Consider the following 16,017-nt stretch of genomic DNA (forward strand, 5'->3'; position numbering starts at 1 on the left):
GAGGCTCATGCAAGTGTCTTTGCCTGCTAAATCATTTTACTGGCTATTTTATTTTGAGACAGCATCTTACTTTTGTTGGAGCCCAGGTTGACCTTCAACACTGTAGCTCTGTAATCCTACAATTTCAGCCTTTCAAGTGCTGGGGTTTAGGAGCTGTCTTAGTTAAGGTTTCTATTCCTGCACAAACATCATTACCAAGAAGCAAGTTGGGGATGAAAGGGTTTATTCAGCTTACATTTCCATACTGCTGTTGATCACCAAAGGATGCAGGACTGGAACTCAAGCAGAACAGAAAGCAGGAGCTGGTGCAGAAGCCATGGAGGGATGTTCTTTACTGGCTTGCTCAGCCTGTTCTCTTATAGAACCCAAGACTACCAGTCCAGATGTTGGAGACCAGGTTGAGAAAACCCAGGCATCTTACAATCCAGGAATCTCATAGCCCAGGCATTTTTACAGCATGCAGCTGAGAGCCATATAGTTCTTTTTTTGGAGCCAGTTGCCTCCTCTCTCTGCAAGGCTGTTTGGTGGGAACCAGCAGGATTCTGGCCCTAAGCAAACATCAAGGACTGAGGGAGTCTTCTTACATTCCGGAGCTGCCCAGAGCTGTCACCTTGGGCTGTTAACAGAAACTGGACTTTGAGATTAGCTGCCCGATGTTCCAGAGCAGTGACGCCAAGGAACTGAGAAAAATCACAAAAGTTTCAAACACCCAATTAGCCTCCCCATTTGTCCTTCACAGAGCTTTCTTTTGATCACTCCCTAACCCCTCACTGTATTGTATAAAACCTGAGCATTTTCCCTTAGTAAATGAGACTATGACAAGCATGCATGGTCTCTGTCTCTTTCTTTATTCCCATTTCAATATAGGTTTGGGATCCCTCTCGAGGACCATGGAATAATGTGTCCTGCGGGTCAGGACATCCAGAGATGGTCCTACCCACAAGGGGCCCTCCTGCCTTGGTCACTAATTGAGAAAATGCCCTGCAGCTAGATCTCATGGAGGCATTTCCCCAACTGAAGTTCCTTTCTCTGTGATAACTCCAGCTGTGTCAAGTTGACGAAAAACTAGCCAGTACAGGAGCATAAGTCACACCTTCTAGCTCTGGCCTAGGATATATTCACGGGTTTCTAGTTTGTTTGAATGGGTGGTTGGTTAGTAGATTAGTTTGTTTTTGTAATGGGGTCTCACTAAATGGCCCTGGATGGCCTGAAATTCTCAGATAGTCTAGGCCAGCCTAGAACTCACAAAGATTCACCTGCCTCTGCTTGTTTAGTGCTAGGATTAAAGGCAAGCACCACTGTCTTGGGTCTAACCAAATGGGTTTTATGATGTGCTAGGTGAAATAACGTTGAGAAGATAGGAAATTAAGAGCTTAAGACAGTGCAAGGACTTTATTTTGGTGGGAAAGCCTGCTGAGGGAGGTCTGTGGAAGAATTAGAGACTTCCATCTACTTACAAGATGGGATAATTATAGGGAAGAAAAGGGAGGTGTTGCAGGAAATATTAAAAAATGCACCATCCCACACTTACACTGGCTACTCTTGGGCCCTAGTGACCTCACTGCCTCCATAGCTAGCCCCAGGCAGAGACTGTGCATCTCACGATTCTCTTGATTCAGATTCGCTCACATTCCCAGCCATCTACTGCCTGTAGTCAGCGGTTCAAAATCCCAGTAACTTGGTAAAATCAAAACTCTAGAGGCTTGTAATTTATAAGTCAGATATTTATCAGTAAATTTTCACCGCATAAAATGCCCACACAATGAACTCAGAGCCAATTGATATAAATTGCCCAACTAGATAAGACTAATTGTCCTGTATTATTCCATCCCTTCTATGATATTCATAGCTACCTGGGGCCATTTAAAGCCACACGGAACCTGGGTCATCTTTCTCTTCCTCTGTCTTCCTTCCTTCTCCCTCTACCTGTCCCAGTCTCTGTCTCTGAAACTCTTAGTGTTGCTTCCCTTCCCTTTTCACAGGTTTCTTGTATTAATATTTAAAATAATTGGGGGAAAATTCTGCTACAGAGAGGGACAGGGAAAGAAATAGAAACCTTTCCTTTTGGGCCCTGGCTGTTGCTAGGAGTAACCAAGGATGATTGATGATTAATCAGTCTAAGAGTGTCAGGTGGCCAGGTGGTGGTTGGTGGTGCTCACTCCTAATCCCAGCACTTTGGAGTCAGACGCAGTTGGATCTCTACGAGTTCAAGGGCAGCCTGGTCTACAGAGCACAGAACAGCCAAGGCTACACAGAAGAGAGAGAGAGAGAGAGAGAGAGAGAGAGAGAGTCAGGTGGCCAGCAAACATCCATCTCTCTTTTGAGCAACCATTATCAGGGATCCAATCTGCTGGGAGGCAGTGGCAAGAAGTTAGAGTTCAAATCCTGGTAACCACGTGGTGGCTCACAACCATCCTTTTTTGGGGGGGAGGGGGGTTGAGACAGGGTTTCTCTGTATAGCCCTGGCTGTCCTGGAACTCACTTTGTAAACCAGGCTGACCTAGAACTCAGAAATCTGCCTGCCTCTGCCTCCCAAGCGCTGGAATTAAAGGCGTGCGCCACCACAACCATCCATAATGAGATCTGATACCCTCTTTTGGTGTATCTGAAGACAGTGACAGTGTATTCATATTCATAAAGTAAATAAATAAACAAACCAGTGTGCTCATACTAGTATGAATTGTGCTGGCCAGACACCTGCTGGCTTGAGGAGCAGCCTCCTGGGTAATAGAACAATTTCACAGAGTGGGGAAGGAGTAGATCTTGGGAGATACAACTCCTGGTTACAGGTGGAAGGTAGAAATGACTCTCTCTGTGACCTGAAAATCTAATGACAGTGCAAGGTCTGAGCTAAATAGCAGGAGCCAGACAAAAAAAGAAAACATTCAAATACAGCCAAACTTTGGATCAGGTAAAAATGTTTAAATGCTAATGATGGAAAAAGACTGGGTGTGAAAAATCATAGTCAGGTAAAAAAAATTTAAAATGAATAAAATGAGAGGGAATAAGATAAATAAGACTTAAAAGAGCAACACAGATTTTGGACTGTAAATAATGCCATTTTTAATGGCTTAAAGATAGAAACAAAAGAGAAAACGATAAAAGAAACAAAAAAGAAAGAGATAAATGACTTAATTGAAATGGTCACAGCCGGGTGTGGTGGCACATGCCTTTAATCCCAGCACTTGGGAGGCAGAGGCAGGCAGATTTCTGAGTTCACGGCCAGCCTGGTCTACAAAGTGAGTTCCAGGACAGCCAGGGCTACACAGAGAAACCCTGTCTCGAAAAACTAGAAAAAAAAAGAAATGGTCACAATACCAATTATGAATATTACCATGCTAGTATTCCTTTGTAATACTGGCTTTCCATGCCTTCTCAAAGAAAAAGCCTTTACAAGAAAAGCAGAGACAGGCCTTAGAAGAAAAATGGAGACAAGCCTTAGATGAAAATTGAACAAAACACAAAATTGAGAAAGATATTAAGAGAGACACAGAAGAAAAAAGGTTAAAGCCTATGGCACCACCATGTAGTGCATAGTGGCTTTTGAAGAGTTTTGACTCCCCCAGGCTAACCAGTTTGAATGCTTGACCCACAGGTAGTGATACTATTAGGAGGTGTGTCCTTGGAGGAAATGTGTCACTGTGGGGGTGGGTTTTACAGTCCTATGCGCAAGCTCCACCCAGTGTGGGAAAGACAGTCTTCTCCTGGCCACCTTTAGATCAAGAAGTAGAACTTTAGGCTCCTTCAGCCCCACATCTGCCTGAATGATGCCATGCTTCCTGCCATGTAAATAATGGACTAAACCTCTAAAACTGTAAGCCAGCCCCAATTAAATGTTTTTTTAAGAGATGCTTTGGGGGCTGGAGAGATAGTTCAGCAGTTAAGAGCACTGACTATTCTTCCAGAGGCCCTGAGTTCAATTCCCAACAACCACATAGGGGCTTACAACCATCTGTAATGAGTGTCTGATGCCCTCTTCTGGTGTGTCTGAAGATAGCAACTGAGTACCCATATATATAAAATAAATAAATAAATAAATTTACAAAGAGTTGCATTGGTCATGGTGTCTCTACATAGTCACTAAGACATGATGAAATCAAGAGGGTTAGAAAAGCAACTTTATCTTATCCTGTTATTATTCAACAAATGGCAGCAGAGGCTTGACACCCACAGGGATTTGAAGAATATATGTGGCACTCTGTAAATGTGTTGGATTGGGGAAAATTTAACAAGTTTAACCAATTATGGAATGCATTCACCATTTGTAAAGTAGATATTAAATTCTTGGGTAATTCAAAACAGAATAATCCCCCAAGACTTAAAAGACATGACAAGAGCAATATTAGAACCTAGTCCACAATTACAGTGGGGTTCATGGTAGAGAGATGAAGCTAAGGAGATAAAAAAGAGATATAAGGCCAGAGGCACTAATTTCTCAAGATAAGCTACTAGGTGAAGGTCCAGATACAAGTCATACATGACAGCCTTGGCATTATGCTACATGGAAGCTTTAAGTGCTTGGGACAAGGTTGATGAAAGGGCCTGAACCATTAACTAAGATTATGCAAGGTTCAAAATAAACATTCACTGACTTTTTACAAAGATTGACTTTATCTACAGATAGAAGGGTATCAGATCCACAATCGAGAAAGCACTGATTGAACCTTTAGCTTTTGAAAACACTAACGCTGAATACAAGAGAGTCATCAGGTCTTTAAATGCAAGACAACACCAATAAATGAATAGATTAAAAATACAGTTGGCATTGATTTAACTAATATGATCAAAAACAGTTTTGAAAAAAAAATCCAAAATGCCAAATGTTTTAGTTGTGGTGAGCAAATTCTGCAGACTCTCTTATCACCTGACAGGTGATTGACAGGATCACCTGTCAAAAAAAAAAAAAAAAGCTTATGGCCAATGAGCTAAGGAAGAAAATAGGAGGTGGGACATCCAGCAGTGATAGAATTCTGGGAAATAGTGAGAGGTGTGGGAGATTTGCCTGGGAAAGCTAAGGAGACAGCTGTTCTCAGGATAGAATCAAGGGGAGATTTGTTCCAGAAACACTGAGGAGATGGATGTAAAAAACAAGGAAAGGAAAATAGCCACTTAGCTGAACCCAGGTTAGAGTAAAAGGGATAACAAGCTAAAAGCAAGCCAGAGAACAAGCTAAAGCTGGTGGCCCAAGCATTTATTAATAACTAATTAGTCTCAGAGTTGTTATTTCTGGGAGCAAGGGATGGGAAGGGAAAACTGGATTTATATTTTACAAAGGTCATTTCAAAAAGAATTGTAAACAGAACCAGAATAGTTCCAGAAAAAGGTATCAGCCTTCTGGGATATGCAAAAGTGTAGCAAACGCAGTCTAGACTAAGGAGTGTGGATCAATAAGGGAAAAACAATGTAACCCCTTGAAGGGAAACTCCTCTTGCCCTGCATGCCTTTAATCCCAGCACTTTGGAAGCAGAGGCAGGCAGATTTCTTGAGGAGGCCAGCCTGGTCTACAGTGAGATCCAGGACAGCCGGGGCTACACAGAGAAACCCTGTCTCGAAAAACCAAAACAAAAACAAAAACATGAACAACAAGCAAACAAACAAAAAACCAAAACCCAAAACAAAACAAAACAAAACAAAAATTGCTTCCAGGACAGCTTCAAAGAAATCTGTGGACCCCAAGTGACCCCAATTTGTCCAGCATCACAGACTGTTCCAGCAAGGACTTCAGTTAAGTCCTGAAATTTCTCAGCATGCAGGGATTGGTCAGGAAATGTTACAGCAAGCTTTCTTTTTTTTTTGGTTTTTCGAGACAGGGTTTCTCTGTATAGCTCTGGCTGTCCTGGTACTCACTTGGTAGACCAGGCTGGCCTCGAACTCAGAAGTCCGCCTGCCTCTGCCTCCCCTCCCAAGTGCTGGGATTACAGGCGTGTGCCACCACTGCCCAGCTAGATTCAGGGATTTCTTTTTCTTTCCTAGATCTTTCTTTCTCTCCTATCTAGTGTTTGGGGAAAAGTAGGGAGAAGAGAAGAAAAGAAAGCAGAGTAAAAGGGTACATTATTTAATCTACTTTTAAGTTAAAAAACACCAACAAGCCAAATAGATTTTCTGGTATAGATTACTATATATTGATATAAATTTAAGTTTATATTTTGCTACGATATTATATATATATATATTTTCAACTCTTGTTTAAGGTATTATACCTATGCAACTCTTTTAAAAATATAATGTGAAATTTTAGTCCTTGAAAGCTACTACTGCCAACTGTTTAGGATAATTAAAAAAATTAAATTTAGTAGTCAATCAAACAAACTTGTATGATAGGTTCTTGTTTAATTACAGAAATAACATTTGTTTAGCATCCAGGAACTGTTTTCAAACTTGAACGAGTAGTATATAGCTAGAAACAAGCAACATTGGCCTAATCAAGTATACTACAGATAGATAAATGGTCTTTAAAAACCTCACAATCTACAGAATATGACATTTAAAGATTTAAAAAAAATTATGTATGAGTATACTGTCTTCAGACACAGCAGAAAAGGGCATCAGATCCCATTAGAGATGATTGTGAGCCACCATGTAGTTGCTGGGATTTGAACTCANGACCTTTACAAGAGCAGTCAGTGCTCTTAACTGCTGAGCCATCTCTCTCCAGCCCTATTAAGAGTTTTTGTTTTTTTGTTTTTTTGTTTTTTCGAGAGAGGGTTTCTCTGTGTAGCCCTGGCTGTCCTGGAACTCACTCTGTAGACCAGGCTGGCCTCGAATTCAGAAATCCACCTGCCTCTGCCTCTGCCTCCCATTGCTGGGTTTAAAGGCGTGTACCACCACTGCCCGGCAAGAGTTCTTAATTGGTCTCTTCTGATTTGTCCCTTTTGTGACTAGATTTCATGCAAATCTATCTTATATCCTAGATAATTAATAGAATCTCTTCTTTGTATTTTTCTTTCAGGAGCAAATTATAATCCGCAACAAGGCAAAATTCTTTACTTTATCAAAAATTTTGTCTATGATATCTCCATCTGCATCAGTCATTAAGATATCATCCATATAATGGTAAATTATGGCTTGAGGAATCTCCTTATGAATTATTTCTAATGGCTATTGTACAAAATATTGGCCTAAAATAGGACTATTTAATATCCTTAGTGGGCAGAGTGAAATAGTGAAAGCAGATCTTTTGTTTTGTTTTGTTTTGTTTGTTTTTTGTTTTGTTTTTTGAGACAGGGTTTCTCTGTATAGCCCTGGCTCTCCTGGAACTCACTCTGTAGACCAGGCTGGCCTACAACTCAGAAATCTGCCTGCCTCTGCCTTCCAAGTGCTGGTATTAAAGGCATGTGCCACCACTGCCCGGCTCTCTATCTTGTTTTTGTAAAGGTGTAGTTTTTTAAAGCAGTCTTTTAAATCAATTAATATTATAGGCCATGACTTATGTAACAATGAAGGCAATGGGATCCCAGGTTACAAAGAACCCATTAGCTGAATGATTTTATTGAATGCTCTCAGATCTGTCAACATCCTCCATTTTCCAATTTCCTTTTAATAACAAATACAGGAGCATTCCAAGAGCTGGTAGACTTTTCTATATGTTGAGCCTTCAGTTGCTCTTGGGCTAACTATTCTAGTGCTGATAATTTTTCTTTCGTCCATAGACCACTGTTCTATCCAAACAGGCCTATTGATCACCAACCTTATTGGTAGGGCCATTGGTGTTCTGCCAGCAGTGGCTCCCCTATATAAATTTGGAGAGTCAGCCTCTGCTGATTTCTCCTTATGGAAAAGGGAAAGATGATGGAGTGATATTTTTGTGTACTTGTTACGTGTGAAGATGTGTCTCTGACCTTCCTTGCCTGCCCAAGTTAGCACTTATAATTGATTAAAATAAAAAAACTTGCCAGGCAGTGGTGGTGCACGCCTTTAATCCCAGCACTTGGGAGGCAGAGGCAGGCAGATTTCTGAGTTGGAGGCCAGCCTGGCCTACAGAGTGAGTTCCAGGACAGCCAGGGATACAAAGAGAAACCCTGTCTCAAAAAAAAAAAAAAAACAAAAACAAAAACAAAAAAGCAAAACAAAACAAAACAAAAAACTATAGCAAAAGGCAGAATAGTAAGGTGAGACTTTCTGACAGAGAGAGGAGCTCTGAGAAGGAGTCAGGCACGGGAGATGTAGACATCCAGATACAGAGGGAAAGGCAGGCCAGGAAGGAATGAGCGGTAATAAACTAGCTACTTGGTACAACTTGAATTAGTATAAAAGGAATAATTGAATGACAAGTTAGTGGGAAACAATGTCTATCTATAAAAATAAATATCTTCTCCATGTCATTATTTGGGAACTGGGGTGGGTGTAGAAAGGTTCACAGTTGGGGCTGGTGAGACGGCTCAGTAGGTAAGAGCACCCGACTGCTCTTCTGAAGGTCCGGAGTTCAAATCCCAGCAACCACATGGTGGCTCACAACCATCCGTAACAAGATCTGACGCCCTCTTCTGGAGTGTCTGAAGAGAGCTACAGTGTACTTAAATATAACAAATAAATAAATCTTAAAAAAAAAAAAAAAAAAAAAAAAAGAGAAAGGTCCACAGTTATAAAAACTGAACTCTGTGCATTCATGAGGGAAAGGAAGTTATTGCCATGGATATGGGAAATGGTTTGGTGGCTCCTCAAATATCATGAGCTAGAAACTTCATTTATAGCTATGTAAACAAAGGAATTGAAATGTTTGGAGATGGAGAGATGGCTCCTAGACAGAAAAAAAGGTTTGGGTGGGAAGCTGAAGAAATGGCTCAGCCATTAGGAATAATAGCTGCTCTTCCAGAGGGCCCCGGTTTGGTTTACAGGACCCACACTAGGGCTAACAACCATCTGATTCCAATTCCAGGAGATCCAACACACTCTTTGGACCTCTCTGGGCACTACACACATGTGGTGTACAGATATACACGCAGGCAAAGCATCCACACACATAAAATAAAAATGAATAAATTTTAAAATTGTGTTATTTACAAACTATTCATTCTAGGTCAACTCGTTGCTTGTAATTCCAAAATTCAGGAAGCTGAGGCAGGAGGATCACACTGAGTTCAAGGACAGACTAGCATATATAGCTAGCTCCAAGACAGCCATACTACATAAAAAGAACTTGTCTCAAAAAAACAAAAAGCCAACAACAAATTAAAAAAGAAATGTATTTTCTCCCCAACAGGTATGTTGTTATATTAGATCAAATGGATTAAGGCAGTTTCATTCATATGAATTTTCTAGAAGACACCAATTCATGGTTACAAAACCATATTGGTGGTCTCCAGGCAGTTTAGGTGAGGAATAACAGCTTAATAGGTAATGGGATTTCTTTGGAGGTGTTGAAAATATTTCATAATTATGGGATTAACACAACTTTGAGGATCTAGTAAATGCTAATGTTAAAATGGCTATTTTTTCCCCAGTCAGGATGGTCTCCTGTAGCCTCAAACTCTCCATGTAAGTAAGGATTAAATTCCCTCCATCTCCCAAGTTCTTGGATCATGGGAATACGTACTGTGCCAAGTTTACAGTTCTGGGGATCAATCTCAGGGCTTCATGCATGCTGGATGAGCACTGTACCAACTGAGTGACATCCCTACACCTTAACATGATTTGATTTATTTCTTAGCTATGTGTAGGTGGTTATGTCTGTGTGCAGTGTGCATTGCCTCTGGAAACAGAGTGCCAGATTCCCTGACACTGTAGTTACAGACGGTTGTGAACTGACTGAACTCAGGTTCTCTGCAATAGCAGAAAGTGTACTTAATCACCGTCTCTCCAGCCCATAAAATGGACAATTTTATGTTAGCAAATATCATTTAAATTCAAACTTAATCTGAAATTATCCCCCCAAAAGATGCAGTGTCCAACCTAAGGTTTCCCAATGACCACATGAAGATATTTGAGGAACAAAGTCAATATTGACCATATAGACTATACCTCATAAAATAAGTAATAAAATGTCTAGGAGTCTGTACTGACAGTAGAGACTTTTTTAAAATGAAGGAAAATTGGGGCAGAGATGGTGCGTGCCTTTCATCCCAGTACTCAGGAGGCAGATGCAGATGAATTTGAGGCCAGCCTGGTCTACAGAGGGAGTTCCAGAACATACACAGAAACCCTGTCTTGAAAAAAAAGGGGGGGGGAGAGAAGACACAGTTATTTCTTATAAATTCTAGTGGAAAATGTAGACACAAAATAGAAACCTACTAGACAAGCTTCCATTAACAGCTGGTGTGGACATGAACCTTCACCTGGTGGATGCTGGAATTAGTGTGTAAATACATGTTGAGAAAGAGATTTTCACACTCTCTAACCATTATTCCACACAGTGTTCATTAATTACAAACAAAAAGCATGGTGGAAAAGGCCTGTAGACCACAGCAATTAGTACTAACTGCTGCTGGTCTTTGCTACTTTGTGGGTTCTTCTTTTTCCACCTTTTATCCCCCTTCCCATCCCTTGCCCTCCCCCCACAAATACTATATAGGAAAGAAGGATGGGGAAGGAGAGATCCTTGAATCTCATTTTTTTTCTTTTTGTTTCTTCTTTGGGTATGACTACTAACAAACCATAACCAACCCCCAATCATCCTACCCCCCACTCCAACAATCAACAATGACAAACCTGGCCTCTTGGGACCCTACCCTTTATAGATCTTCTGAAAAGTTCCCCTTATTCCAAACATCACACAATCACAACAGAAGCACAGGAAGCTCTATACATTCTAAGCCAGTCTGGTTTAAAAAGAGAGTTCCAGGCAATCCAGGACTAGAGGACAATGACAACAATGATGACCACAGTTGATGGTAGTGTTTCAGTTTTGGATGGAAAGTAAGAAGAGCTGAGCACAATATCAATCTCCTCCTTCCCATCCCCCAACAAAGAACCACGACCTGTGTTCTGGACCCAGCCTGGTAATGCACCGCATGCCAGGCTCTGCAGGGAGCAGTCTAAAAAGATTTTTCAAAATTACTAAATTCACACAGGCTATGAGCCAGCAATTCTGACTGAAAGTCTCCTGGGACAGAGTGCACATACATGGCCATAAGCCATGTGTTTGAAGGCAATTTTTGCAACAAATGACTGAAACCAAATCCTGTCCATCAAGAGAGTGTTGCAATTTTTTTTAATTTTTTAAAATTTTTTTTGTTTTTTTCAAGACAGGGTTTCTCTGTGTAGCCTGGTTGTCCTGGAACTCACTTTGTAGACCAGGCTGGCCTCGAACTCAGAAATCCGCCTGCCTCTGCCTCCTGAGTGCTGGGATTAAAGGCGTGCGCCACCACGCCTGGCATGTTGCAATGTTTTAAGGTATCCACATATCTCCACACACATCTTTCTATAGTTTATAGTTAAAAGAAAGGTCAGGAAACACAGGGACTTACACTATGCCTATAAACATGAGGCAAGTTAACAACAGACCCTTACCTCCTGATGGGCATCATTATTCAAGTGAGACAACACCTGTTGCTGACAGATTATTATTATGCTGACACTAATAAAGAGAGACAGTTCCTAGGGCACAATTTTACAATGCTTTATTTGTTAACCTTAATAAAATCATAGTGTTGAAGTAAATGAACTTCGATATAAAAAACTCCCATTTTCAGCAACATAGTTAATAGAGAACTTGAAAAACCTCGAAACAATTTAAAAATCTGAATAAAAGCTGGGTGGTGGTGACATACACCTATAATTTCAGCACTTAGAAGGCAGAGGCAGGCAGATCTCTGAGTTCAAGGACAACCTGGTCTACATAGCAAGTTCTAGAACATCACAGATAAACCCTGTCTTGAAAAATAAAAAAGGGAGAGGGGGATGTTTGATGGAGAGATGGCTCAGTGACTAAGAGCACTGGATGCTCTTCTGGAGGACCCATGTTCAATTCCCTACAACCACATGGCAGTTCACAACTATCTGTGACTCCAGTTCCAGGAGATCCATGGCACCAGGTATGCAGGAAAAATACTCATACATATGAAATAAATAACTTTGTTTTTTGAGATAGGGTTGCTCTGTATAGCCCTGGCTGTCCTGGAACTCACTCTGTAGATCAGGCTGGCCTTGAATTCAGAAATCTGCCTGCCTCTACCTCTCAAGTGCTGGAATTAAAGGCATGTGCCACCAATGCTGGGCAACAAATCTTTTTTGTTGTTTTTGTTTGTTTGTTTGTTTGTTTTTTGGGACAGGGTTTCTCTGTGTAGCCCTGGCTGTCCTGGAACTCACTCTGTAGGCCAGGCTGGCCTCGAACTCAGAAATCTGCCTGCCTCTGCCTCCCAAGTGCTGAGATTAAAGGCATGCACCACCACACCTGGCTACAAATCTTTTTGTTTTTTTTTTAAAGATTTATTTATTATTATGTCTAAGTACACTGTATCTGTCTTCAGACACACCAGAAGAAGGCATCAGATCTCATTACAGATGGTTGTGAGCCACCATGTGGTTGCTGGGAATTGAACTCAAGACCTTTGAAAGAGCAGTCAGTGCTCTTAACCGCTGAGCCATCTCTCCAGCCCCCCCCCTTTTAAAAACCTGAGTAAAATGCTAAAAACATCTAGTTAAATTAATGACTGATGGCCAGGTGATGGTGGCAAGTTTGAGACCAGTCTGGTCTATAGAGCCAGTTCCAGGTCAACTAGGGATTCAAAGAGAAACCCTGCCTCAAGCAAACAAGCAAATCAATGTCTGAGCTAACAAGGGGAGGATAACCTCCAAATTCATAATACCATGACTGTAAGGTACAGGTTGAGGCTGGGCACGGTTAGGGAGATGTGAGAGGCAACAAGCAGAGTAAAGGATAGGATGGGAGTGACCTAGCATCAGAAAGAATTCTGTTTTCTTTCCCATTTTTCTTTTTGGCAGGGCTCCAGTGTTTTTGGAATAACAAGTGAGTGAGATAGGCATATTAATCCACTCAGCCAGTCTGTATCTCATGACTGCACCATCACTGGGAAAACTTTAGTTGCCACAACTAAACAGAACAGACATTTTTCTGCCACCAGAGGGTGTGTGACAACCTAAAAAGCCTGTAATGCCAGTGAAGAATTCAAGAAGTGTCTCTGTGACTAAAACTACTGAGTTCTGTTTAAGATCGGTATCTTGTCAGATTTAGCATGACTTTAACATTGTTTAAGTTTATTATTATTGTGAATGATATGTGCTCATGATGTCCACCAGGTGAGCACATGTCAGGGTCCAAATCTGTGGTGTCAGTGCTTTCTTTCTGTCATGTTATCAGCTTGCTCCTGGCAAGTATTTTTACCAGAAGAGGGATCTCAATAGCCCTGTAGCAATCACATTTTCATACAAAAGAAGATGGGGATATATATATATATATATATATATATATATATATATATATATATATATATATATATATCCAGAGACTTCTTCTGGCTCCACAAAGAAACTGCACAAGGTTTTCTCTGGAGGAAAAACAGGAAGTCACATGAGAGATCACTTCTAGGGCAGGAGGCATGGTACCTCTCACCTGAAGTCCCAGCACTCAGGGGGCTGAGAACAGATTGTGTAAGTGACTGTGTGCAACACTGACTGAAGGGGAAAAAAATCCAGGGCAAGATTCAGAATAACAGAACCAACCACAGTGATTCAGTTTGTAGGGTGATGGGTTACATCCTCAGGTCAGGTGTACAGAAACTTCCCTGAGCAAGGAAAGATGTGTCTTAAAAATCTTCCCACTGTTATGTGACAGATTTTTCATGGGGAAATGAAACACACACACATACTCCAATCAGAAATAATCACTCTCAACAATATCACACTAGCTGGCATTTCTGGCCTGGCACTTCCATTGTGTAGTATGAAGAACCCACACTTGAGTAGGTAGGACATTTGTGCTTCCTTCACAACATTCTTAATAGCAACCTCTGGAATTTCAGGAACTAACTCACAGGGAGGAGACTTCCCTCAGGCCCAATCCTAGCTTTATTTCTCCAAGTCTTGCAATCAAAGTGTACAATGTCTTCAGCAAAAGGGTCTCACCATTCTATTCTGTAATGCAACCAACAACTGTGGCAAATAGCCTTTATCATTTCGGGATCTCTAGGGCTTCCTTTGCCAACAAGCTCTTGAGAGTAACTGACTTCTGCCTCTGAGAGTTTCAATCAACAACCTTATGGTTTTACCCCTGGTGAATGAGATTCCCTTGTTTATGCTTTGTGAACTAATGCCTCGTGTTTGCTCCTTATACTCTTGTCTCTCCAAATTCACAAAACACTCAGAAGTCAGCATTGTGTCATCTTCATAACAAAACTGTTCCCAGAGGATGAGATGGATAGGCAATATCTTGAACAAAAAGTCATACCATAACAAATAATGTGATTACAAAGGTAACTTTTCAATAAATGTTACAGTTTTCTAAATTTAATAAACCAATCTGAGAGTCCATTATAATCTGTTCTGAGCAAGTGTTAGGTGATCCTAAAAGTTCACAAGATGATACTAAAGTCAAATATAAACAATGTTTACTGCAACATGGAAAGATACATTGTATCCATTTGTATCAATTGCTTCCTCCACAGATCAAGGTTTGGTATAATTTGTTATGTCTCTTTAATCCTCAGCCTTTCTGAGACATTCCACATCCATATCTTGCAGCCTTTCCTTAGAGCCTGCCTTCTCTGATGAACTTGGTGTGGCTGAATCAGCCTGCTCTGCCCAAGACCAAGGAGGAATAAGGTCCCACTTTCCCTTGCTGAATCTGTTGGTCCCTTCTAAACAAGAGGCCCTAGATTGACACTGTGACTGTAGCCCTAATTGTTGCCACTACATCTGGCTGCTGGGGGAGGCGCTGGCTTTGCATGCCATCTTCCCCTCTATAACTTTTGCTAGAGAGAAATAAACCCTGGGTAATTTGGGAGGATAATCATCTGCCCCTAAGAAAGACTGGACTATCTTCATCTGTATCCTTTTATCAAAATGCTTTTTGTGAACCATACCTGACTTTAAAGCATTTCCGAAGCTCCTTAGGAACTCTAGCTTGCTGCAAATCTTGCTACAACTGTCTAAAAGGAACACAGACATACCAGTCCTTTGCTTTGCTTTTTCCTTAACTCTGCTAAGTTGTTTCAGTTTACATTCTTTACACATTCCGCTAGATTTTTCAGGTCTGTCAAAGCCTTTACTTAATGAAGATCACGTCCCACTATGGAACTCAACAAAACCTGACATTGTTAAGGTCCCAATCTGCATGTTGGGTCACAGGTCTTTAATTTTCTTAATGGTCAGATGTTCTATATATTTTTTTTTTTTGGTTTTTCGAGACAGGATTTCTCTGTGTAGCCCTGGCTGTCCTGGAACTAACTCTGTAGACCAGGCTGGCCTCGAACTCAGAAATTCGCCTGCCTCTGCCTCCCGAGTGCTGGGATTAAAGGCGTGCGCCACCATGCCCAGCCAGATGTTCTATCTTAAAGTCTTTGTTTTATCATTGTTGACTATGTTCTCCTTCTCCTACCTCTTATTCTTCTACAAGTCCTTGGGTCCCAGGAAAGGCTTTTGATCCCAGATCTAACTTGTACTCTGTTCCTCTCAGCCTCCAAGCTTTAAGCAGCAGCAAGGCAGCATCTGCAGCTCATGTTGTTTGTTTGTTAAATCAGGGCCAAAGGAGAGGATGCTGCCACATCTCCTCATCTTACAATTCCTTCTTTACCCAAACAAGTTTGTGACTGGCCACCAACTCAGCCTCCGATGCATTTCTTACTATGCACAGCAGTGGCCAGAGAACCTCTACCATAGTTGCTGGTAGTCTCAACCCTTGCACCATACTCTCAGAGACTGAAATTTTACATTGTGGACCCCATTCGTCAAGCAGGCATGCCACCCCATATAACAGACCAAGATTGTCATCCTGCGATTCTCCTTAGACAGTCCAAATCCTGATGGCTTAGCTGTAGTTACATGTCTTAGTACCCATAGCAGGAACCACGAAACTGCTGCCATAGCAAAAAGGCACACACACTATCACACAACAGACCGAAAGGG

This window comes from Mus pahari, chromosome 6 (genome assembly GCF_900095145.1).
Source record: "Mus pahari chromosome 6, PAHARI_EIJ_v1.1, whole genome shotgun sequence".
NCBI classification, from domain to species: Eukaryota; Metazoa; Chordata; class Mammalia; order Rodentia; family Muridae; genus Mus; species Mus pahari.